We start from the raw sequence: 24317 nt of genomic DNA on the forward strand, positions 1-24317 counted from the left end.
CCCAACACAGCCAAATATAAACAATAATAAAAATAAATAAATGAAGGCATCATCACATAAAAACAAATGAGGAAATAATTTTTGTAAAAAAAGAATAACTGGTGGGGCAGTGGTTAAGAATCCGCCTGCCAGTGCAGGGGACCCGGGTTTGAGCCCTGGTCTGGGAAGATCCCACATGCTGCAGAGCAACTAAGCCCGTGAGCCACAATTACTCAGCCTGCGTGTCTGGAGCCTGTGCTCCGCAACAAGAGGGGCCACGGCAGTGAGAGGCCCACGCACCACGATGAGGAGTGGCCCCTGCTCGCCGCAACTAGAGAAGGCCCTCGCACAGAAACGAAGTCCCAACACAGCCAAAAATAAATAAAAAATAAATAAAACTAAATACATTTAGAAGGAAAACCTATCCATTTCCCTTTCTGCAAATGTAGGTTTTCGAGGCAAGAGTAGAGCCTCAGAAAGAATGTCTGCAAACAGGACAATCACTAGTTCACTAAGTACAAAATGTAGGATATTTTTGAAGAATCCCATCACAGCTAGATAATTGGTCCAGAACCAAAAGTAAATACTGGAAGAAAAATGAAATCAACAGTGTGCCACAGAGGTGGTAGGCAGACTGGTCTGGACGAAGATATCTTCAGTAATAGATAATAAGGGTGCTGATTTGTAAGCATCATTCTCGTCCCACTGTGGACTTCCTTCTGCGACAGTATAAGGATACCACCAGGTCATCTTGAAATCAAGTCATGAAACGTACTTTTATATTTTTAAAAATCAATTATTGTCCATAAATTAACTTTTCTTATTAGTTTAGTCATGGTCCTCTATTACTTCTAAAACATTAAATCTTATTTGATTAGAGACAGATTTCAAAAAATAAAAATAAACTGTCATCAAATAGCAGGAACAAACAGTAGTAACTAAAATTTCTTCAATCTAAACTGAAGATGATTTCTGTATCTCTGTCTTTTACATTTGTCTCCATTAGGGGAAAAAATTATGTACCTCATAATTAACTTGGCTGGAATGAATCATACTGCATTTGTAAAAGTTTCAGAAGACCAATGAGCTGTGCTAAACAGTACCACTATCCACCTGAGCAGAAATTACTATACATAAGTTTCTATACATAACTGACAAAACAAAAATTTAATCAAAAGAAGAACTACTAGAAAAAAAATAGAGATTCAATTTTTAACTCAGGAATTGGCCTTCAGTCAGTAATTTGCCTCATACATTATTATTTTCCCTGTGGAAACCCAATTATTATCCTGAAAACAAGACCACTTTAGAAAGCAAATGCATTGTGACAAAAGAAAGAAAAGGCAGATTGATACATTATTAAAATAACTCACACGCCATACCCTGAGGAGTAAGGAAGCCATGGCAGAGCAGGCCCCCTTCTCCTCAATGGACAGCACAGCTGTGGGGAAGACACTGCAGCTAGCAGAAGCGTGTCACACTTCCTCAGGGAGGAAGCAAGTTACAGACCACTCTAGAGAGGGCGCCCATAAACTGACAGCCACGCTCATTACCCAACGTCCAGGCTACCCACAGGCTGACTGCAACCCAACTTTCCCACCATTCCCACAAAGGCCCCAGGAACCATCAGGCCTCTGAGGCTCTGCCAATGCCCTTCCCTCTACCCAAATATTCTTTCCCTCCTCTCTCCGGGCCTCAATCCTGCCCAACTCTAAATGAACACACCAAGGCCTATTTCCCTAAGAATGCCTCTCTCAAAACCAAAATTACTTCCTCTACAATGATCTGCCTCTTACTCATCCATCATTATCTTGGATTAAATACATCATGTAAGATGCCTTATCTGACCAACACAGCTATTTTAGACGTAAGAGTCATGTTTTAGACCATCTATGACATGAACTGGCAACCATTCAGCTCACTAAAACCATTCAATAAATACTCTAATTGAATTTCCCAAAGAGTTGACCTAAAATAACCTAAATGCCAAGCATTCCAAGAACCGTCCTGAACCAAATTCACTTCTCATTCGAATGCCAATGTCATACACAGGGATGTTGTATTGTCTTGAAATGTACTTGCCTTTATCCAAAACTAGAATCTCTGATGCATCTATGGGACACACATGTAAAATATTCTGCAAAGTCAAAAAGCTTTATTTATCGTACTGTGCTTAATTTTCAGCCAGACCTGCATTTTTCTCTAAAACTTATACAATTACTGAGTATGAAAGAAGCACTAGAAGAGAGACTAAGTCTATTGAGAAGAAAACTGGAAGCGAAGGTCATCAATCATTTTCTACTTTGAATAATCTCTTTCATAAAGAGGGAAATTCTCCTAAATTCCAGAATGAATGGGATTCAATACAGCAAAGTAAAATGCTTTAAATACATAAAATAAATATCTTGATGGACCTTCCACCAACTGTTTTAGTAACTTCAATGATAAAAAAACCCCTAAATTTAATAAAAGTTATATCAACAGCTAAAACTGAGATTTTTTTCCATCGATTACTTTGATTTTCCTGACCCATTTTTGAGAATTGTCAGCATTCTGGATCAAGAATTCCAAATTATTTCTTGAAGAGTGAGATTCCTCCCAAGTCATTTAACATGCTTACTAATCAATAAAGATATGAAAAAACAAAAAAAACCCATATTTATGAAGCAAGCAAATTATACTAAAAGACTGACTTTGAGAAAAGGTTGCTGCTTGCCAAGAAAATTTTATTATTATAAAACATTTTCTGTCATTTGTATTTCTTCATTTTCCCTTCCAGATTATCTGTGTAGCCTTGTAAACACATCATAATCCAAAGCAGTTGAGCTTTATCATTAAAATGTAAATCAATGCAAGAGAGCCAACTGCATAAATAAAACAAAAGTGTACCGTGCTTCCCTGGTGGAGCAGTGGTTGAGAGCCTGCCTGCCGATGCAGGGGACACGGCTTCGTGCCCCGGTCCGGGAAGATCCCACATGTCGCGGAGTGGCTAGGCCTGTGAGCGGTGGCCGCTGAACCTGCGCGTCCGGAGCCTGTGCTCCACAATGGGAGAGGCCACAACAGTGAGAGGCCCGTGTACTGAAAAAAAAAAAGCATACCACCATCATCCCAAGCAGACTACAAAAGAGCAAGCAGATTATAAAATAATAGTCTACAAGCCTGCTTTTTAAAATATGTATCTAAATGCATTGAATATCTTATATAAAAAGCCCAGAGATAGAGATGAAACAAAATATTAAAAGTAAACATCTCCTTCCCCAAAACCCTAACTCCCTTCCAGTCATGAGGAGAACATCACACAAACCCAAGTTGAGGGACAGTCTATGAAATACGTGAACCAGGACTCTTCAAAATTGTCATTAAGAAAAGGAAAGACGGGGACTTTCCTGGTGGTGCAGTGGTTAAGAGTCCGTCTGCCAATGCAGGGGACACGGGTTCCAGCCCTGGTCTGGGAAGATCCCACATGCCGCAGAGCAACTAAGCCCGTACGTCACAACTACTGCGCCTGCGCTCTAGAGCCCGCGAGCCACAACTGCTGAGGCCACACGCCGCAACTACTGAAGCCCGCGCACTCTAGGGCCTGTGTGCCGCAACTACTGAGCCCAGGTGCTGCAATTACTGAAGCCCGCACACTTAGAGCCCGTGCTCCGCAACAAGAGAAACCACAACAATCAGCAGTCCACGCACCACAACAAAGAGTAGCCACCACTTGCCACAACCAGAGAAAGCCCGCGCGCAGCAACAAAGACCCAACACGGCCAAATATAAACAATAATAAAAATAAATAAATAAAGGCATCATCACATAACAACAAATGAGGAAATAAATTTTTTCAAAAACGAATAACTGGTGGGGCAGTGGTTAAGAATCCGCCTGGCAGTGCAGGGGACACGGGTTTGAGCCCTGGTCCGGGAAGATCCCACATGCTGCAGAGCAACTAAGCCCGTGAGCCACAACTACTCAGCCTGCGCGTCTGGAGCCTGTGCTCCGCAACAAGAGGGGCCGCGGCAGTGACACACCCACGCACCACGATGAGGAGTGGCCCCTGCTCGCCGCAACTAGAGAAGGCCCTCGCACAGAAACGAAGTCCCAACACAGCCAAAAATAAATAAAAAATAAATAAAAATCAATACATTTAAAAGGAAAACCTATCCATTTCCCTTTCTGCAAATGTAGGTTTTCCAGGCAAGAGTAGAGCCTCAGAAAGAATGTCTGCAAACAGAACAATCACTAGTTCACTAAGTACAAAATGTAGGATACTTTTGAAGAATCCCACCACAGCTAGATAACTGGTCCAGAACCAAAAGTAAATACTGGAAGAAAAATGAAATCAACAGTGTACCACAGAGGTGGTAGGCAGACTGGCCTGGACTAAGACATCTTCAGTAATAGATAATAAGGGTGCTGATTTGTAAGCATCATTCTCGTCCCACTGTGGACTTCCTTGTGCGACAGTATAAGGATACCACCAGATCATCTTGAAATCAAGTCATGAAATGTACTTTTATATTTTTAAAAATCAATCTTGTCCTTAAATTAACTTTTCTTCTTAGTTTAGTCATGGTCCTCTATTACTTCTAAAACATTAAATCTTATTTGATTAGAAACAGACTTCAAAAAATAAAAATAAACTGTGATCAAACAGCAGGAACAAACAGTAGTAACTGACATTTCTTCTATCTAAACTGAAGATGATTTCTGTATCTCTGTCTTTTACATTTGTCTCCTTTAGGGGAAAAAAATATGTACCTCATAATTAACTTGGCTGGAAAGAATCAGACTGCGTTTGTAAAAGTTTCAGAAGACCAATGAGCTGTGCTAAACAGCACCACTATCCACCTGAGCAGAAATTACTATCCATAAGTTTCTTTACATAACTAACAAAACAAAAATTGAAACAAAAGAGGAACTACTAGAAAAAAATTAGAGATTCATTTTTTAAGTCAGGAATTTGCCTTTAGTCAGTAATTTGCCTCATACATTATTGTTTTCCCTGTGGAAACCCAATGATTATCCTGAAAACAAGACCACTTTAGAAAGCAAATGCACTGTGACAAACGAAAGAAAAGGCAGATTGATACATTATTAAAATAACTCACACGCCATACCCTGAGGAGTAAGGAAGCCATGGCAGAGCAGGCCCCCTTCTCCTCAATGGACAGCACAGCTGTGGGGAAGACACTGCAGCTAGCAGAAGCGTGTCACACTTCCTCAGGGAGGAAGCAAGTTACAGACCACTCTAGAGAGGGCGCCCATAAACTGATGGCCACGCTCATTACCCAACGTCCAGGCTACCCACAGGCTGACTGCAACCCAACTTTCCCACCATTCCCACAAAGGCCCCAGGAACCGTCAGGCCTCTGAGGCTCTGCCAATGCCCTTCCCTCTACCCAAATATTCTTTCCCTCCTCTCTCCGGGCCTCAATCCTGCCCAACTCTAAATGAACACACCAAGGCCTATTTCCCTAAGAATGCCTCTCTCAAAACCAAAATTACTTCCTCTACAATGATCTGCCTCTTACTCATCCATCATTATCTTGGATTAAATACATCATGTAAGATGCCTTATCTGACCAACACAGCTATTTTAGAAATAAGAGTCATGTTTTAGACCATCTATGACATGAACTGGCAACCATTCAGCTCACTAAAACCATTCAATAAATACTCTAATTGAATTTCCCAAAGAGTTGACCTAAAATAACCTAAATGCCAAGCATTCCAAGAACCGTCCTGAACCAAATTCACTTCTCATTCGAATGCCAATGTCATACACAGGGATGTTGTATTGTCTTGAAATGTACTTGCCTTTATCCAAAACTAGAATCTCTGATGCATCTATGGGACACACATGTAAAATATTCTGCAAAGTCAAAAAGCTTTATTTATCGTACTGTGCTTAATTTTCAGCCAGACCTGCATTTTTCTCTAAAACTTATACAATTACTGAGTATGAAAGAAGCACTAGAAGAGAGACTAAGTCTATTGAGAAGAAAACTGGAAGCGAAGGTCATCAATCATTTTCTACTTTGAATAATCTCTTTCATAAAGAGGGAAATTCTCCTAAATTCCAGAATGAATGGGATTCAATACAGCAAAGTAAAATGCTTTAAATACATAAAATAAATATCTTGATGGACCTTCCAGCAACAGTTTTAGTAACTTCAATGATAAAAAAACCCTTAAATTTAATAAAAGTTATATCAACAGCTAAAACTGAGATATTTTTCTATCGATTACTTTGATTTTCCTAACCCATTTTTGAGAATTGTCAGCATTCTGGATCAAGAATTCCAAATTATTTCTTGAAGAGAGTGAGATTCCTCCCAAGTCATTTAACATGCTTACTAATCAATAAAGATATGAAAAAACAAAAAAAACCCATATTTATGAAGCAAGCAAATTATACTAAAAGACTGACTTTGAGAAAAGGTTGCTGCTTGCCAAGAAAATTTTATTATTATAAAACATTTTCTGTCATTTGTATTTCTTCATTTTCCCTTCCAGATTATCTGTGTAGCCTTGTAAACACATCATAATCCAAAGCAGTTGAGCTGTATCATTAAAATGTAAATCAATGCAAGAGAGCCAACTGCATAAATAAAACAAAAGTGTACCATGCTTCCCTGGTGGAGCAGTGGTTGAGAGCCTGCCTGCCGATGCAGGGGACACGGCTTAGTGCCCCGGTCTGGGAAGATCCCACATGCCGCGGAGCGGCTAGGCCTGTGAGCCGTGGCCGCTGAGCCTGTGCGTCCGGAGCCTGTGCTCCACAACGGGAGAGGCCACAACAGTGAGAGGCACGTGTACTGAAAAAAAAAAAAAAGCATACCACCATCATCCCAAGCAGACTACAAAAGAGCAAGCAGATTATAAAATAATAGTCTACAAGCCTGCTTTTTAAAATATGTATCTAAATGCATTGAATATCTTATATCAAAAGCCCAGAGATAGAGATGAAACAAAATATTAAAAGTAAACATCTCCTTCCCCAAAACCCTAACTCCCTTCCAGTCATGAGGAGAACATCACACAAACCCAAGTTGAGGGACAGTCTATGAAATACGTGAACCAGGACTCTTCAAAATTGTCATTAAGAAAAGGAAAGATGGGGACTTTCCTGGTGGTGCAGTGGTTAAGAGTCCGTCTGCCAATGCAGGGGACACGGGTTCCAGCCCTGGTCTGGGAAGATCCCACATGCCGCAGAGCAACTAAGCCCGTACGTCACAACTACTGCGCCTGCGCTCTAGAGCCCGCGAGCCACAACTGCTGAGGCCACACTCCGCAACTACTGAAGCCCGCGCACTCTAGGGCCTGTGTGCCGCAACTACTGAGCCCAGGTGCTGCAATTACTGAAGCCCGCACACTTAGAGCCCGTGCTCCGCAACAAGAGAAACCACAACAATCAGCAGTCCACGCACCACAACAAAGAGTAGCCACCACTTGCCACAACCAGAGAAAGCCCGCGCGCAGCAACAAAGACCCAACACAGCCAAATATAAACAATAATAAAAATAAATAAATAAAGGCATCATCACATAACAACAAATGAGGAAATAAATTTTTTCAAAAACGAATAACTGGTGGGGCAGTGGTTAAGAATCCGCCTGGCAGTGCACGGGACACGGGTTTGAGCCCTGGTCCGGGAAGATCCCACATGCTGCAGAGCAACTAAGCCCGTGAGCCACAACTACTCAGCCTGCGTGTCTGGAGCCTGTGCTCCGCAACAAGAGGGGCCGCGGCAGTGACACGCCCACGCACCACGATGAGGAGTGGCCCCTGCTCGCCGCAACTAGAGAAGGCCCTCGCACAGAAACGAAGTCTCAACACAGCCAAAAATAAATAAAAAATAAATAAAAATCAATACATTTAAAAGGAAAACCTATCCATTTCCCTTTCTGCAAATGTAGGTTTTCCAGGCAAGAGTAGAGCCTCAGAAAGAATGTCTGCAAACAGAACAATCACTAGTTCACTAAGTACAAAATGTAGGATACTTTTGAAGAATCCCACCACAGCTAGATAACTGGTCCAGAACCAAAAGTAAATACTGGAAGAAAAATGAAATCAACAGTGTACCACAGAGGTGGTAGGCAGACTGGCCTGGACTAAGACATCTTCAGTAATAGATAATAAGGGTGCTGATTTGTAAGCATCATTCTCGTCCCACTGTGGACTTCCTTGTGCGACAGTATAAGGATACCACCAGATCATCTTGAAATCAAGTCATGAAATGTACTTTTATATTTTTAAAAATCAATCTTGTCCTTAAATTAACTTTTCTTCTTAGTTTAGTCATGGTCCTCTATTCCTTCTAAAACATTAAATCTTATTTGATTAGAAACAGACTTCAAAAAATAAAAATAAACTGTGATCAAACAGCAGGAACAAACAGTAGTAACTGACATTTCTTCAATCTAAACTGAAGATGATTTCTGTATCTCTGTCTTTTACATTTGTCTCCTTTAGGGGAAAAAATTATGTACCTCATAATTAACTTGGCTGGAATGAATCAGACTGCGTTTGTAAAAGTTTCAGAAGACCAAAGAGCTGTGCTAAACAGCACCACGATCCACCTGAGCAGAAATTACTATCCATAAGTTTCTTTACATAACTAACAAAACAAAAATTGAAACAAAAGAGGAACTACTAGAAAAAAATTAGAGATTCATTTTTTAAGTCAGGAATTTGCCTTTAGTCAGTAATTTGCCTCATACATTATTGTTTTCCCTGTGGAAACCCAATGATTATCCTGAAAACAAGACCACTTTAGAAAGCAAATGCACTGTGACAAACGAAAGAAAAGGCAGATTGATACATTATTAAAATAACTCACACGCCATACCCTGAGGAGTAAGGAAGCCATGGCAGAGCAGGCCCCCTTCTCCTCAATGGACAGCACAGCTGTGGGGAAGACACTGCAGCTAGCAGAAGCGTGTCACACTTCCTCAGGGAGGAAGCAAGTTACAGACCATTCTAGAGAGGGCGCCCATAAACTGATGGCCACGCTCATTACCCAACGTCCAGGCTACCCACAGGCTGACTGCAACCCAACTTTCCCACCATTCCCACAAAGGCCCCAGGAACCGTCAGGCCTCTGAGGCTCTGCCAATGCCCTTCCCTCTACCCAAATATTCTTTCCCTCCTCTCTCCAGGCCTCAATCCTGCCCAACTCTAAATGAACACACCAAGGCCTATTTCCCTAAGAATGCCTCTCTCAAAACCAAAATTACTTCCTCTACAATGATCTGCCTCTTACTCATCCATCATTATCTTGGATTAAATACATCATGTAAGATGCCTTATCTGACCAACACAGCTATTTTAGAAATAAGAGTCATGTTTTAGACCATCTATGACATGAACTGGCAACCATTCAGCTCACTAAAACCATTCAATAAATACTCTAATTGAATTTCCCAAAGAGTTGACCTAAAATAACCTGAATGCCAAGCATTCCAAGAACCGTCCTGAACCAAATTCACTTCTCATTCGAATGCCAATGTCATACACAGGGATGTTGTATTGTCTTGAAATGTACTTGCCTTTATCCAAAACTAGAATCTCTGATGCATCTATGGGACACACATGTAAAATATTCTGCAAAGTCAAAAAGCTTTATTTATCGTACTGTGCTTAATTTTCAGCCAGACCTGCATTTTTCTCTAAAACTTATACAATTACTGAGTATGAAAGAAGCACTAGAAGAGAGACTAAGTCTATTGAGAAGAAAACTGGAAGCGAAGGTCATCAATCATTTTCTACTTTGAATAATCTCTTTCATAAAGAGGGAAATTCTCCTAAATTCCAGAAAGAATGGGATTCAATACAGAAAAGTAAAATGCTTTAAATACATAAAATAAATATCTTGATGGACCTTCCACCAACTGTTTTAGTAACTTCAATGATAAAAAACCCCTAAATTTAATAAAAGTTATATCAACAGCTAAAACTGAGATTTTTTTCCATCGATTACTTTGATTTTCCTGACCCATTTTTGAGAATTGTCAGCATTCTGGATCAAGAATTCCAAATTATTTCTTGAAGAGAGTGAGATTCCTCCCAAGTCATTTAACATGCTTACTAATCAATAAAGATATGAAAAAACAAAAAAAAACCCATATTTATGAAGCAAGCAAATTATACTAAAAGACTGACTTTGAGAAAAGGTTGCTGCTTGCCAAGAAAATTTTATTATTATAAAACATTTTCTGTCATTTGTATTTCTTCATTTTCCCTTCCAGGTTATCTGTGTAGCCTTGTAAACACATCATAATCCAAAGCAGTTGAGCTTTATCATTAAAATGTAAATCAATGCAAGAGAGCCAACTGCATAAATAAAACAAAAGTGTACCGTGCTTCCCTGGTGGAGCAGTGGTTGAGAGCCTGCCTGCCGATGCAGGGGACACGGCTTCGTGCCCCAGTCCGGGAAGATCCCACATGCCGCGGAGTGGCTAGGCCTGTGAGCCGTGGCCGCTGAACCTGCGCGTCCGGAGCCTGTGCTCCAGAATGGGAGAGGCCACAACAGTGAGAGGCCCGTGTACTGAAAAAAAAAAAAGCATACCACCATCATCCCAAGCAGACTACAAAAGAGCAAGCAGATTATAAAATAATAGTCTACAAGCCTGCTTTTTAAAATATGTATCTAAATGCATTGAATATCTTATATAAAAAGCCCAGAGATAGAGATGAAACAAAATATTAAAAGTAATAAACATCTCCTTCCAGAAAAACCCTAACTCCCTTCCAGTCATGAGGAGAACATCACACAAACCCAAGTTGAGGGACAGTCTATGAAATACGTGAACCAGGACTCTTCAAAATTGTCATTAAGAAGAGGAAAGACGGGGACTTTCCTGGTGGTGCAGTGGTTAAGAGTCCGTCTGCCAATGCAGGGGAAACGGCTTAGTGCCCCGATCCGGGAAGATCCCACATGCCGCGGAGCGGCTAGGCCTGTGAGCCGTGGCCGCTGAGCCTGTGCGTCCGGAGCCTGTGCTCCACAACGGGAGAGGCCACAACAGTGAGAGGCCCGTGTACTGAAAAAAAAAAAGCATACCACCATCATCCCAAGCAGACTACAAAAGAGCAAGCAGATTATAAAATAATAGTCTACAAGCCTGCTTTTTAAAATATGTATCTAAATGCATTGAATATCTTATATAAAAAGCCCAGAGATAGAGATGAAACAAAATATTAAAAGTAAACATCTCCTTCCCCAAAACCCTAACTCCCTTCCAGTCATGAGGAGAACATCACACAAACCCAAGTTGAGGGACAGTCTATGAAATACGTGAACCAGGACTCTTCAAAATTGTCATTAAGAAAAGGAAAGACGGGGACTTTCCTGGTGGTGCAGTGGTTAAGATTCCGTCTGCCAATGCAGGGGACACGGGTTCCAGCCCTGGTCTGGGAAGATCCCACATGCCGCAGAGCAACTAAGCCTGTACGTCACAACTACTGCGCCTGCGCTCTAGAGCCCGCGAGCCACAACTGCTGAGGCCACACGCCGCAACTACTGAAGCCCGCGCACTCTAGGGCCTGTGTGCCGCAACTACTGAGCCCAGGTGCTGCAATTACTGAAGCCTGCACACTTAGAGCCCGTGCTCCGCAACAAGAGAAACCACAACAATCAGTAGTCCACGCACCACAACAAAGAGTAGCCACCACTTGCCACAACCAGAGAAAGCCCGCGCGCAGCAACAAAGACCCAACACAGCCAAATATAAACAATAATAAAAATAAATAAATAAAGGCATCATCACATAAAAACAAATGAGGAAATAAATTTTTTCAAAAACGAATAACTGGTGGGGCAGTGGTTAAGAATCCGCCTGGCAGTGCAGGGGACACGGGTTTGAGCCCTGGTCCGGGAAGATCCCACATGCTGCAGAGCAACTAAGCCCGTGAGCCACAACTACCCAGCCTGCGCGTCTGGAGCCTGTGCTCCGCAACAAGAGGGGCCGCGGCAGTGACACGCCCACGCACCACGATGAGGAGTGGCCCCTGCTCGCCGCAACTAGAGAAGGCCCTCGCACAGAAACGAAGTCCCAACACAGCCAAAAATAAATAAAAAATAAATAAAAATAAATACATTTAAAAGGAAAACCTATCCATTTCCCTTTCTGCAAATGTAGGTTTTCCAGGCAAGAGTAGAGCCTCAGAAAGAATGTCTGGAAACAGCACAATCACTAGTTCACTAAGTACAAAATGTAGGATACTTTTGAAGAATCCCACCACAGCTAGATAACTGGTCCAGAACCGAAAGTAAATACTGGAAGAAAAATGAAATCAACAGTGTACCACAGAGGTGGTAGGCAGACTGGCCTGGACTAAGACATCTTCAGTAATAGATAATAAGGGTGCTGATTTGTAAGCATCATTCTCGTCCCACTGTGGACTTCCTTGTGCGACAGTATAAGGATACCACCAGATCATCTTGAAATCAAGTCATGAAATGTACTTTTATATTTTTAAAAATCAATCTTGTCCTTAAATTAACTTTTCTTCTTAGTTTAGTCATGGTCCTCTATTCCTTCTAAAACATTAAATCTTATTTGATTAGAAACAGACTTCAAAAAATAAAAATAAACTGTGATCAAACAGCAGGAACAAACAGTAGTAACTGACATTTCTTCAATCTAAACTGAAGATGATTTCTGTATCTCTGTCTTTTACATTTGTCTCCTTTAGGGGAAAAAATTATGTACCTCATAATTAACTTGGCTGGAATGAATCAGACTGCGTTTGTAAAAGTTTCAGAAGACCAAAGAGCTGTGCTAAACAGCACCACGATCCACCTGAGCAGAAATTACTATCCATAAGTTTCTTTACATAACTAACAAAACAAAAATTGAAACAAAAGAGGAACTACTAGAAAAAAATTAGAGATTCATTTTTTAAGTCAGGAATTTGCCTTTAGTCAGTAATTTGCCTCATACATTATTGTTTTCCCTGTGGAAACCCAATGATTATCCTGAAAACAAGACCACTTTAGAAAGCAAATGCACTGTGACAAACGAAAGAAAAGGCAGATTGATACATTATTAAAATAACTCACACGCCATACCCTGAGGAGTAAGGAAGCCATGGCAGAGCAGGCCCCCTTCTCCTCAATGGACAGCACAGCTGTGGGGAAGACACTGCAGCTAGCAGAAGCGTGTCACACTTCCTCAGGGAGGAAGCAAGTTACAGACCATTCTAGAGAGGGCGCCCATAAACTGATGGCCACGCTCATTACCCAACGTCCAGGCTACCCACAGGCTGACTGCAACCCAACTTTCCCACCATTCCCACAAAGGCCCCAGGAACCGTCAGGCCTCTGAGGCTCTGCCAATGCCCTTCCCTCTACCCAAATATTCTTTCCCTCCTCTCTCCGGACCTCAATCCTGCCCAACTCTAAATGAACACACCAAGGCCTATTTCCCTAAGAATGCCTCTCTCAAAACCAAAATTACTTCCTCTACAATGATCTGCCTCTTACTCATCCATCATTATCTTGGATTAAATACATCATGTAAGATGCCTTATCTGACCAACACAGCTATTTTAGAAATAAGAGTCATGTTTTAGACCATCTATGACATGAACTGGCAACCATTCAGCTCACTAAAACCATTCAATAAATACTCTAATTGAATTTCCCAAAGAGTTGACCTAAAATAACCTAAATGCCAAGCATTCCAAGAACCGTCCTGAACCAAATTCACTTCTCATTCGAATGCCAATGTCATACACAGGGATGTTGTATTGTCTTGAAATGTACTTGCCTTTATCCAAAACTAGAATCTCTGATGAATCTATGGGACACACATGTAAAATATTCTGCAAAGTCAAAAAGCTTTATTTATCGTACTGTGCTTAATTTTCAGCCAGACCTGCATTTTTCTCTAAAACTTATACAATTACTGAGTATGAAAGAAGCACTAGAAGAGAGACTAAGTCTATTGAGAAGAAAACTGGAAGCGAAGGTCATCAATCATTTTCTACTTTGAATAATCTCTTTCATAAAGAGGGAAATTCTCCTAAATTCCAGAATGAATGGGATTCAATACAGCAAAGTAAAATGCTTTAAATACATAAAATAAATATCTTGATGGACCTTCCACCAACTGTTTTAGTAACTTCAATGATAAAAAACCCCTAAATTTATTTATTTATTTTTTTTTTGCTGTACGCGGGCCTCTCACTGCTGTGGCCTCTCCCGTTGCGGAGCACAGGCTCCGGACACACAGGCTCCGCGGCCATGGCTCGCGGGCCCAGCCGCTCCGCGGCATGTGGGATCTTCCGGGATCGGGGCACGAACCCGTGTCCCCTGCATCGGCAGGCGGACTCTCAACCACTGCGCCACCATGGAAGCCCAAACCCCTAAATTTAATAAAAGTTATATCAACAGCTAAAACTGAGATTTTTTTTCCATCGATTCCTTTGATTTTCCTGACCTATTTTTGAGAATTGTCAGCATTCTGGATCAAGAATTCCAAATTATTTCTTGAAGAGAGTGAGATTCCTCCCAAGTCATTTAACATGCTTACTAATCAATAAAGATATGAAAAAACAAAACAAAAAAAACCATATTTATGAAGCAAGCAAATTATACTAAAAGACTGACTTTGAGAAAAGGTTGCTGCTTGCCAAGAAAATTTTATTATTATAAAACATTTTCTGTCATTTGTATTTCTTCATTTTCCCTTCCAGATTATCTGTGTAGCCTTGTAAACACATCATAATCCAAAGCAGTTGAGCTTTATCATTAAAATGTAAATCAATGCAAGAGAGCCAACTGCATAAATAAAACAAAAGTGTACCGTGCTTCCCTGGTGGAGCAGTGGTTGAGAGCCTGCCTGCCGATGCAGGGGACACGGCTTTGTGGCCCGGTCCGGGAAGATCCCACATGCCGCGGAGCGGCTAGGCCTGTGAGCCGTGGCCGCTGAACCTGCGCGTCCGGAGCCTGTGCTCCACAATGGGAGAGGCCACAACAGTGAGAGGCCCGTGTACTGAAAAAAAAAAAGCATACCACCATCATCCCAAGCAGACTACAAAAGAGCAAGCAGATTATAAAATAATAGTCTACAAGCCTGCTTTTTAAAATATGTATCTAAATGCATTGAATATCTTATATAAAAAGCCCAGAGATAGAGATGAAACAACATATTAAAACTAAACATCTCCTTCCCCAAAACCATAACTCCCTTCCAGTCATGAGGAGAACATCACACAAACCCAAGTTGAGGGACAGTCTATGAAATACGTGAACCAGGACTCTTCAAAATTGTCATTAAGAAAAGGAAAGACGGGGACTTTCCTGGTGGTGCAGTGGTTAAGAGTCCGTCTGCCAATGCAGGGCACACGGGTTCCAGCCCTGGTCTGGGAAGATCCCACATGCCGCAGAGCAACTAAGCCCGTACGTCACAACTACTGCGCCTGCGCTCTAGAGCCCGCGAGCCACAACTGCTGAGGCCACACGCCGCAACTACTGAAGCCCGCGCACTCTAGGGCCTGTGTGCCGCAACTACTGAGCCCAGGTGCTGCAATTACTGAAGCCCGCACACTTAGAGCCCGTGCTCCGCAACAAGAGAAACCACAACAATCAGCAGTCCACGCACCACAACAAAGAGTAGCCACCACTTGCCACAACCAGAGAAAGCCCGCGCGCAGCAACAAAGACCCAACACAGCCAAATATAAATAATAATAAAAATAAATAAATAAAGGCATCATCACATAAAAACAAATGAGGAAATAAATTTTTTCAAAAACGAATAACTGGTGGGGCAGTGGTTAAGAATCCGCCTGGCAGTGCACGGGACACGGGTTTGAGCCCTGGTCCGGGAAGATCCCACATGCTGCAGAGCAACTAAGCCCGTGAGCCACAACTACTCAGCCTGCGCGTCTGGAGCCTGTGCTCCGCAACAAGAGGGGCTGCGGCAGTGACACGCCCACGCACCACGATGAGGAGTGGCCCCTGCTCGCCGCAACTAGAGAAGGCCCTCGCACAGAAACGAAGTCCCAACACAGCCAAAAGTAAATAAAAAATAAATAAAAATCAATACATTTAAAAGGAAAACCTATCCATTTCCCTTTCTGCAAATGTAGGTTTTCCAGGCAAGAGTAGAGCCTCAGAAAGAATGTCTGCAAACAGAACAATCACTAGTTCACTAAGTACAAAATGTAGGATACTTTTGAAGAATCCCACCACAGCTAGATAACTGGTCCAGAACCAAAAGTAAATACTGGAAGAAAAATGAAATCAACAGTGTACCACAGAGGTGGTAGGCAGACTGGCCTGGACTAAGACATCTTCAGTAATAGATAATAAGGGTGCTGATTTGTAAGCATCATTCTCGTCCCACTGTGGACTTCCTTGTGCGACAGTATAAGGATACCACCAGATCATCTTGAAATCAAGTCATGAAATGTACTTTTATATTTTTAAAAATCAATCTTGTCCTTAAATTAACTTTTCTTCTTAGTTTAGTCATGGTCCTCTATTCCTTCTAAAACATTAAATCTTATTTGATTAGAAACAGACTTCAAAAAATAAAAATAAACTGTGATCAAACAGCAGGAACAAACAGTAGTAACTGACATTTCTTCAATCTAAACTGAAGATGATTTCTGTATCTCTGTCTTTTACATTTGTCTCCTTTAGGGGAAAAAATTATGTACCTCATAATTAACTTGGCTGGAATGAATCAGACTGCGTTTGTAAAAGTTTCAGAAGACCAAAGAGCTGTGCTAAACAGCACCACTATCCACCTGAGCAGAAATTACTATCCAAAAGTTTCTTTACATAACTAACAAAACAAAAATTGAAACAAAAGAGGAACTACTAGAAAAAAATTAGAGATTCATTTTTTAAGTCAGGAATTTGCCTTTAGTCAGTAATTTGCCTCATACATTATTGTTTTCCCTGTGGAAACCCAATGATTATCCTGAAAACAAGACCACTTTAGAAAGCAAATGCACTGTGACAAACGAAAGAAAAGGCAGATTGATACATTATTAAAATAACTCACACGCCATACCCTGAGGAGTAAGGAAGCCATGGCAGAGCAGGCCCCCTTCTCCTCAATGGACAGCACAGCTGTGGGGAAGACACTGCAGCTAGCAGAAGCGTGTCACACTTCCTCAGGGAGGAAGCAAGTTACAGACCACTCTAGAGAGGGCGCCCATAAACTGATGGCCACGCTCATTACCCAACGTCCAGGCTACCCACAGGCTGACTGCAACCCAACTTTCCCACCATTCCCACAAAGGCCCCAGGAACCGTCAGGCCTCTGAGGCTCTGCCAATGCCCTTCCCTCTACCCAAATATCCTTTCCCTCCTCTCTCCGGGCCTCAATCCTGCCCAACTCTAAATGAACACACCAAGGCCTATTTCCCTAAGAATGCCTCTCTCAAAACCAAAATTACTTCCTCTACAATGATCTGCCTCTTACTCATCCATCATTATCTTGGATTAAATACATCATGTAAGATGCCTTATCTGACCAACACAGCTATTTTAGACCTAAGAGTCATGTTTTAGACCATCTATGACATGAACTGGCAACCATTCAGCTCACTAAAACCATTCAATAAATACTCTAATTGAATTTCCCAAAGAGTTGACCTAAAATAACCTAAATGCCAAGCATTCCAAGAACCGTCCTGAACCAAATTCACTTCTCATTCGAATGCCAATGTCATACACAGGGATGTTGTATTGTCTTGAAATGTACTTGCCTTTATCCAAAACTAGAATCTCTGATGCATCTATGGGACACACATGTAAAATATTCTGCAAAGTCAAAAAGCTTTATTTATCGTACTGTGCTTAATTTTCAGCCAGACCTGCATTTTTCTCTAAAACTTATACAATTACTGAGTATGAAAGAAGCACTAGAAGAGAGACTAAGTCTATTGAGAAGAAAACTGGAAGCGAAGGTCATCAATCATTTTCTACTTTGAATAATCTCTTTCATAAAGAGGGAAATTCTCCTAAATTCCAGAATGAATGGGATTCAATACAGAAAAGTAAAATGCTTTAAATACATAAAATAAATATCTTGATGGACCTTCCACCAACTGTTTTAGTAACTTCAATGATAAAAAAACCCCTAAATTTAATAAAAGTTATATCAACAGCTAAAACTGAGATTTTTTTCCATCGATTACTATGATTTTCCTGACCCATTTTTGAGAATTGTCAGCATTCTGGATCAAGAATTCCAAATTATTTCTTGAAGAGAGTGAGATTCCTCCCAAGTCATTTAACATGCTTACTAATCAATAAAGATATGAAAAAAAAAAAACCCATATTTATGAAGCAAGCAAATTATACTAAAAGACTGACTTTGAGAAAAGGTTGCTGCTTGCCAAGAAAATTTTATTATTATAAAACATTTTCTGTCATTTGTATTTCTTCATTTTCCCTTCCAGATTATCTGTGTAGCCTTGTAAACACATCATAATCCAAAGCAGTTGAGCTGTATCATTAAAATGTAAATCAATGCAAGAGAGCCAACTGCATAAATAAAACAAAAGTGTACCGTGCTTCCCTGGTGGAGCAGTGGTTAAGAGTCCGTCTGCCAATGCAGGGGACACGGCTTAGTGCCCCGGTCCGGGAAGATCCCACATGCCGCGGAGCGGCTAGGCCTGTGAGCCGTGGCCGCTGAGCCTGTGCGTCCGGAGCCTGTGCTCCACAACGGGAGAGGCCACAACAGTGAGAGGCCCGTGTACTGAAAAAAAAAAAAGCATACCACCATCATCCCAAGCAGACTACAAAAGAGCAAGCAGATTATAAAATAATAGTCTACAAGCCTGCTTTTTAAAATATGTATCTAAATGCATTGAATATCTTATATAAAAAGCCCAGAGATAGAGATGAAACAAAATATTAAAAGTAAACATCTCCTTCCCCAAAACCCTAACTCCCTTCCAGTCATGAGGAGAACATCACACAAACCCAAGTTGAGGGACAGTCTATGAAATACGTGAACCAGGACTCTTCAAAATTGTCATTAAGAAAAGGAAAGACGGGGACTTTCCTGGTGGTGCAGTGGTTAAGAGTCCGTCTGCCAATGCAGGGGACACGGGTTCCAGCCCTGGTCTGGGAAGATCCCACATGCCGCAGAGCAACTAAGCCTGTACGTCACAACTACTGCGCCTGCGCTCTAGAGCCCGCGAGCCACAACTGCTGAGGCCACACGCCGCAACTACTGAAGCCCGCGCACTCTAGGGCCTGTGTGCCGCAACTACTGAGCCCAGGTGCTGCAATTACAGAAGCCCGCACACTTAGAGCCCGTGCTCCGCAACAAGAGAAACCACAACAATCAGCAGTCCACGCACCACAACAAAGAGTAGCCACCACTTGCCACAACCAGAGAAAGCCCGCGCGCAGCAACAAAGACCCAACACAGCCAAATATAAACAATAATAAAAATAAATAAATAAAGGCATCATCACATAAAAACAAATGAGGAAATAAATTTTTTCAAAAACGAATAACTGGTGGGGCAGTGGTTAAGAATCCGCCTGGCAGTGCAGGGGACACGGGTTTGAGCCCTGGTCCGGGAAGATCCCACATGCTGCAGAGCAACTAAGCCCGTGAGCCACAACTACCCAGCCTGCGCGTCTGGAGCCTGTGCTCCGCAACAAGAGGGGCCGCGGCAGTGACACGCCCACGCACCACGATGAGGAGTGGCCCCTGCTCGCCGCAACTAGAGAAGGCCCTCGCACAGAAACGAAGTCCCAACACAGCCAAAAATAAATAAAAAATAAATAAAAATCAATACATTTAAAAGGAAAACCTATCCATTTCCCTTTCTGCAAATGTAGGTTTTCCAGGCAAGAGTAGAGCCTCAGAAAGAATGTCTGGAAACAGCACAATCACTAGTTCACTAAGTACAAAATGTAGGATACTTTTGAAGAATCCCACCACAGCTAGATAACTGGTCCAGAACCGAAAGTAAATACTGGAAGAAAAATGAAATCAACAGTGTACCACAGAGGTGGTAGGCAGACTGGCCTGGACTAAGACATCTTCAGTAATAGATAATAAGGGTGCTGATTTGTAAGCATCATTCTCGTCCCACTGTGGACTTCCTTGTGCGACAGTATAAGGATACCACCAGATCATCTTGAAATCAAGTCATGAAATGTACTTTTATATTTTTAAAAATCAATCTTGTCCTTAAATTAACTTTTCTTCTTAGTTTAGTCATGGTCCTCTATTACTTCTAAAACATTAAATCTTATTTGATTAGAAACAGACTTCAAAAAATAAAAATAAACTGTCATCAAATAGCAGGAACAAACAGTAGTAACTAAAATTTCTTCAATCTAAACTGAAGATGATTTCTGTATCTCTGTCTTTTACATTTGTCTCCATTAGGGGAAAAAATTATGTACCTCATAATTAACTTGGCTGGAATGAATCATACTGCATTTGTAAAAGTTTCAGAAGACCAATGAGCTGTGCTAAACAGTACCACTATCCACCTGAGCAGAAATTACTATACATAAGTTTCTATACATAACTGACAAAACAAAAATTTAATCAAAAGAAGAACTACTAGAAAAAAAATAGAGATTCAATTTTTAACTCAGGAATTGGCCTTCAGTCAGTAATTTGCCTCATACATTATTATTTTCCCTGTGGAAACCCAATTATTATCCTGAAAACAAGACCACTTTAGAAAGCAAATGCATTGTGACAAAAGAAAGAAAAGGCAGATTGATACATTATTAAAATAACTCACACGCCATACCCTGAGGAGTAAGGAAGCCATGGCAGAGCAGGCCCCCTTCTCCTCAATGGACAGCACAGCTGTGGGGAAGACACTGCAGCTAGCAGAAGCGTGTCACACTTCCTCAGGGAGGAAGCAAGTTACAGACCACTCTAGAGAGGGCGCCCATAAACTGACAGCCACGCTCATTACCCAACGTCCAGGCTACCCACAGGCTGACTGCAACCCAACTTTCCCACCATTCCCACAAAGGCCCCAGGAACCATCAGGCCTCTGAGGCTCTGCCAATGCCCTTCCCTCTACCCAAATATTCTTTCCCTCCTCTCTCCGGGCCTCAATCCTGCCCAACTCTAAATGAACACACCAAGGCCTATTTCCCTAAGAATGCCTCTCTCAAAACCAAAATTACTTCCTCTACAATGATCTGCCTCTTACTCATCCATCATTATCTTGGATTAAATACATCATGTAAGATGCCTTATCTGACCAACACAGCTATTTTAGAAGTAAGAGTCATGTTTTAGACCATCTATGACATGAACTGGCAACCATTCAGCTCACTAAAACCATTCAATAAATACTCTAATTGAATTTCCCAAAGAGTTGACCTAAAATAACCTAAATGCCAAGCATTCCAAGAACCGTCCTGAACCAAATTCACTTCTCATTTGAATGCCAATGTCATACACAGGGATGTTGTATTGTCTTGAAATGTACTTGCCTTTATCCAAAACTAGAATCTCTGATGCATCTATGGGACACACATGTAAAATATTCTGCAAAGTCAAAAAGCTTTATTTATCGTACTGTGCTTAATTTTCAGTCAGACCTGCATTTTTCTCTAAAACTTATACAATTACTGAGTATGAAAGAAGCACTAGAAGAGAGACTAAGTCTATTGAGAAGAAAACTGGAAGCGAAGGTCATCAATCATTTTCTACTTTGAATAATCTCTTTCATAAAGAGGGAAATTCTCCTAAATTCCAGAATGAATGGGATTCAATACAGAAAAGTAAAATGCTTTAAATACATAAAATAAATATCTTGATGGACCTTCCACCAACTGTTTTAGTAACTTCAATGATAAAAAACCCCTAAATTTAATAAAAGTTATATCAACAGCTAAAACTGAGATTTTTTTCCATCGATTACTTTGATTTTCCTGACCCATTTTTGAGAATTGTCAGCATTCTGGATCAAGAATTCCAAATTATTTCTTGAAGAGAGTGAGATTCCTCCCAAGTCATTTAACATGCTTACTAATCAATAAAGATATGAAAAAACAAAAAAAACCCATATTTATGAAGCAAGCAAATTATACTAAAAGACTGACTTTGAGAAAAGGTTGCTGCTTGCCAAGAAAATTTTATTATTATAAAACATTTTCTGTCATTTGTATTTCTTCATTTTCCCTTCCAGATTATCTGTGTAGCCTTGTAAACACATCATAATCCAAAGCAGTTGAGCTTTATCATTAAAATGTAAATCAATGCAAGAGAGCCAACTGCATAAATAAAACAAAAGTGTACCGTGCTTCCCTGGTGGAGCAGTGGTTGAGAGCCTGCCTGCCGATGCAGGGGACACGGCTTCGTGCCCCGGTCCGGGAAGATCCCACATGCCGCGGAGCGGCTAGGCCTGTGAGCCGTGGCCCTTGAGCCTGCGCGTGCGGAGCCTGTGCTCCACAACGGGAGAGGCCACAACAGTGAGAGGCCCGTGTCCTGAAAAAAAAAAAAGCATACCACCATCATCCCAAGCAGACTACAAAAGAGCAAGCAGATTATAAAATAATAGTCTACAAGCCGGCTTTTTAAAATATGTATCTAAATGCATTGAATATCTTATATAAAAAGCCCAGAGATAGAGATGAAACAAAATATTAAAAGTAAACATCTCCTTCCCCAAAACCCTAACTCCCTTCCAGTCATGAGGAGAACATCACACAAACCCAAGTTGAGGGACAGTCTATGAAATACGTGAACCAGGACTCTTCAAAATTGTCATTAAGAAAAGGAAAGACGGGGACTTTCCTGGTGGTGCAGTGGTTAAGAGTCCGTCTGCCAATGCAGGGGACACGGGTTCCAGCCCTGGTCTGGGAAGATCCCACATGCCGCAGAGCAACTAAGCCCGTACGTCACAACTACTGCACCTGCGCTCTAGAGCCCGCGAGCCACAACTGCTGAGGCCACACGCCCCAACTACTGAAGCCCGCGCACTCTAGGGCCTGTGTGCCGCAACTACTGAGCCCAGGTGCTGCAATTACTGAAGCCCGCACACTTAGAGCCCGTGCTCTGCAACAAGAGAAACCACAACCATCAGCAGTCCACGCACCACAACAAAGAGTAGCCACCACTTGCCACAACCAGAGAAAGCCCGCGCGCAGCAACAAAGACCCAACACGGCCAAATATAAACAATAATAAAAATAAATAAATAAAGGCATCATCACATAACAACAAATGAGGAAATAAATTTTTTCAAAAACGAATAACTGGTGGGGCAGTGGTTAAGAATCCGCCTGGCAGTGCAGGGGACACGGGTTTGAGCCCTGGTCCGGGAAGATCCCACATGCTGCAGAGCAACTAAGCCCGTGAGCCACAACTACTCAGCCTGCGCGTCTGGAGCCTGTGCTCCGCAACAAGAGGGGCCGCGGCAGTGACACGCCCACGCACCACGATGAGGAGTGGCCCCTGCTCGCCGCAACTAGAGAAGGCCCTCTCACAGAAACGAAGTCCCAACACAGCCAAAAATAAATAAAAACTAAATAAAAATCAATACATTTAAAAGGAAAACCTATCCATTTCCCTTTCTGCAAATGTAGGTTTTCCAGGCAAGAGTAGAGCCTCAGAAAGAATGTCTGCAAACAGAACAATCACTAGTTCACTAAGTACAAAATGTAGGATACTTTTGAAGAATCCCACCACAGCTAGATAACTGGTCCAGAACCAAAAGTAAATACTGGAAGAAAAATGAAATCAAAAGTGTACCACAGAGGTGGTAGGCAGACTGGCCTGGACTAAGACATCTTCAGTAATAGATAATAAGGGTGCTGATTTGTAAGCATCATTCTCGTCCCACTGTGGACTTCCTTGTGCGACAGTATAAGGATACCACCAGATCATCTTGAAATCAAGTCATGAAATGTACTTTTATATTTTTAAAAATCAATCTTGTCCTTAAATTAACTTTTCTTCTTAGTTTAGTCATGGTCCTCTATTACTTCTAAAACATTAAATCTTATTTGATTAGAAACAGACTTCAAAAAATAAAAATAAACTGTCATCAAATAGCAGGAACAAACAGTAGTAACTAAAATTTCTTCAATCTAAACTGAAGATGATTTCTGTATCTCTGTCTTTTACATTTGTCTCCATTAGGGGAAAAAATTATGTACCTCATAATTAACGTGGCTGGAATGAATCATACTGCATTTGTAAAAGTTTCAGAAGACCAATGAGCTGTGCTAAACAGTACCACTATCCACCTGAGCAGAAATTACTATACATAAGTTTCTATACATAACTGACAAAACAAAAATTGAAACAAAAGAAGAACTACTAGAAAAAAATTAGAGATTCATTTTTTAAGTCAGGAATTTGCCTTTAGTCAGTAATTTGCCT

At 41.4% G+C, this 24317-nt stretch overlaps 2 protein-coding genes across 8 annotated transcripts in view; both read right to left on the minus strand.

The window, feature by feature from the left end:
- Nucleotides 1–24317, minus strand: part of LOC132479097 (RAD52 motif-containing protein 1-like) — a 261744-nt gene that overhangs the window by 104063 nt on the left and 133364 nt on the right. The window lies entirely within an intron of this gene.
- The window catches only part of LOC132479096 (RAD52 motif-containing protein 1-like), a 182703-nt gene that overhangs the window by 25017 nt on the left and 133369 nt on the right, over nt 1–24317 (minus strand). For 2 of the 7 annotated variants that reach the window (XM_060082669.1, XM_060082670.1), the window contains exon 1: nt 2869–2945. The exons of 3 other annotated variants lie outside the window; for them this stretch is intronic. The gene's annotated coding sequence lies outside the window, so the exon portion shown is untranslated. Of the gene's footprint in view, nt 1–2868; nt 2946–24317 lie in introns of those variants that run through there. 2 more of the 7 variants (XM_060082662.1, XM_060082671.1) reach the window with 1 other exon arrangement.

This window comes from Mesoplodon densirostris, chromosome 18, assembly GCF_025265405.1.
Source record: "Mesoplodon densirostris isolate mMesDen1 chromosome 18, mMesDen1 primary haplotype, whole genome shotgun sequence".
Classification (NCBI taxonomy): domain Eukaryota; kingdom Metazoa; phylum Chordata; class Mammalia; order Artiodactyla; family Ziphiidae; genus Mesoplodon; species Mesoplodon densirostris.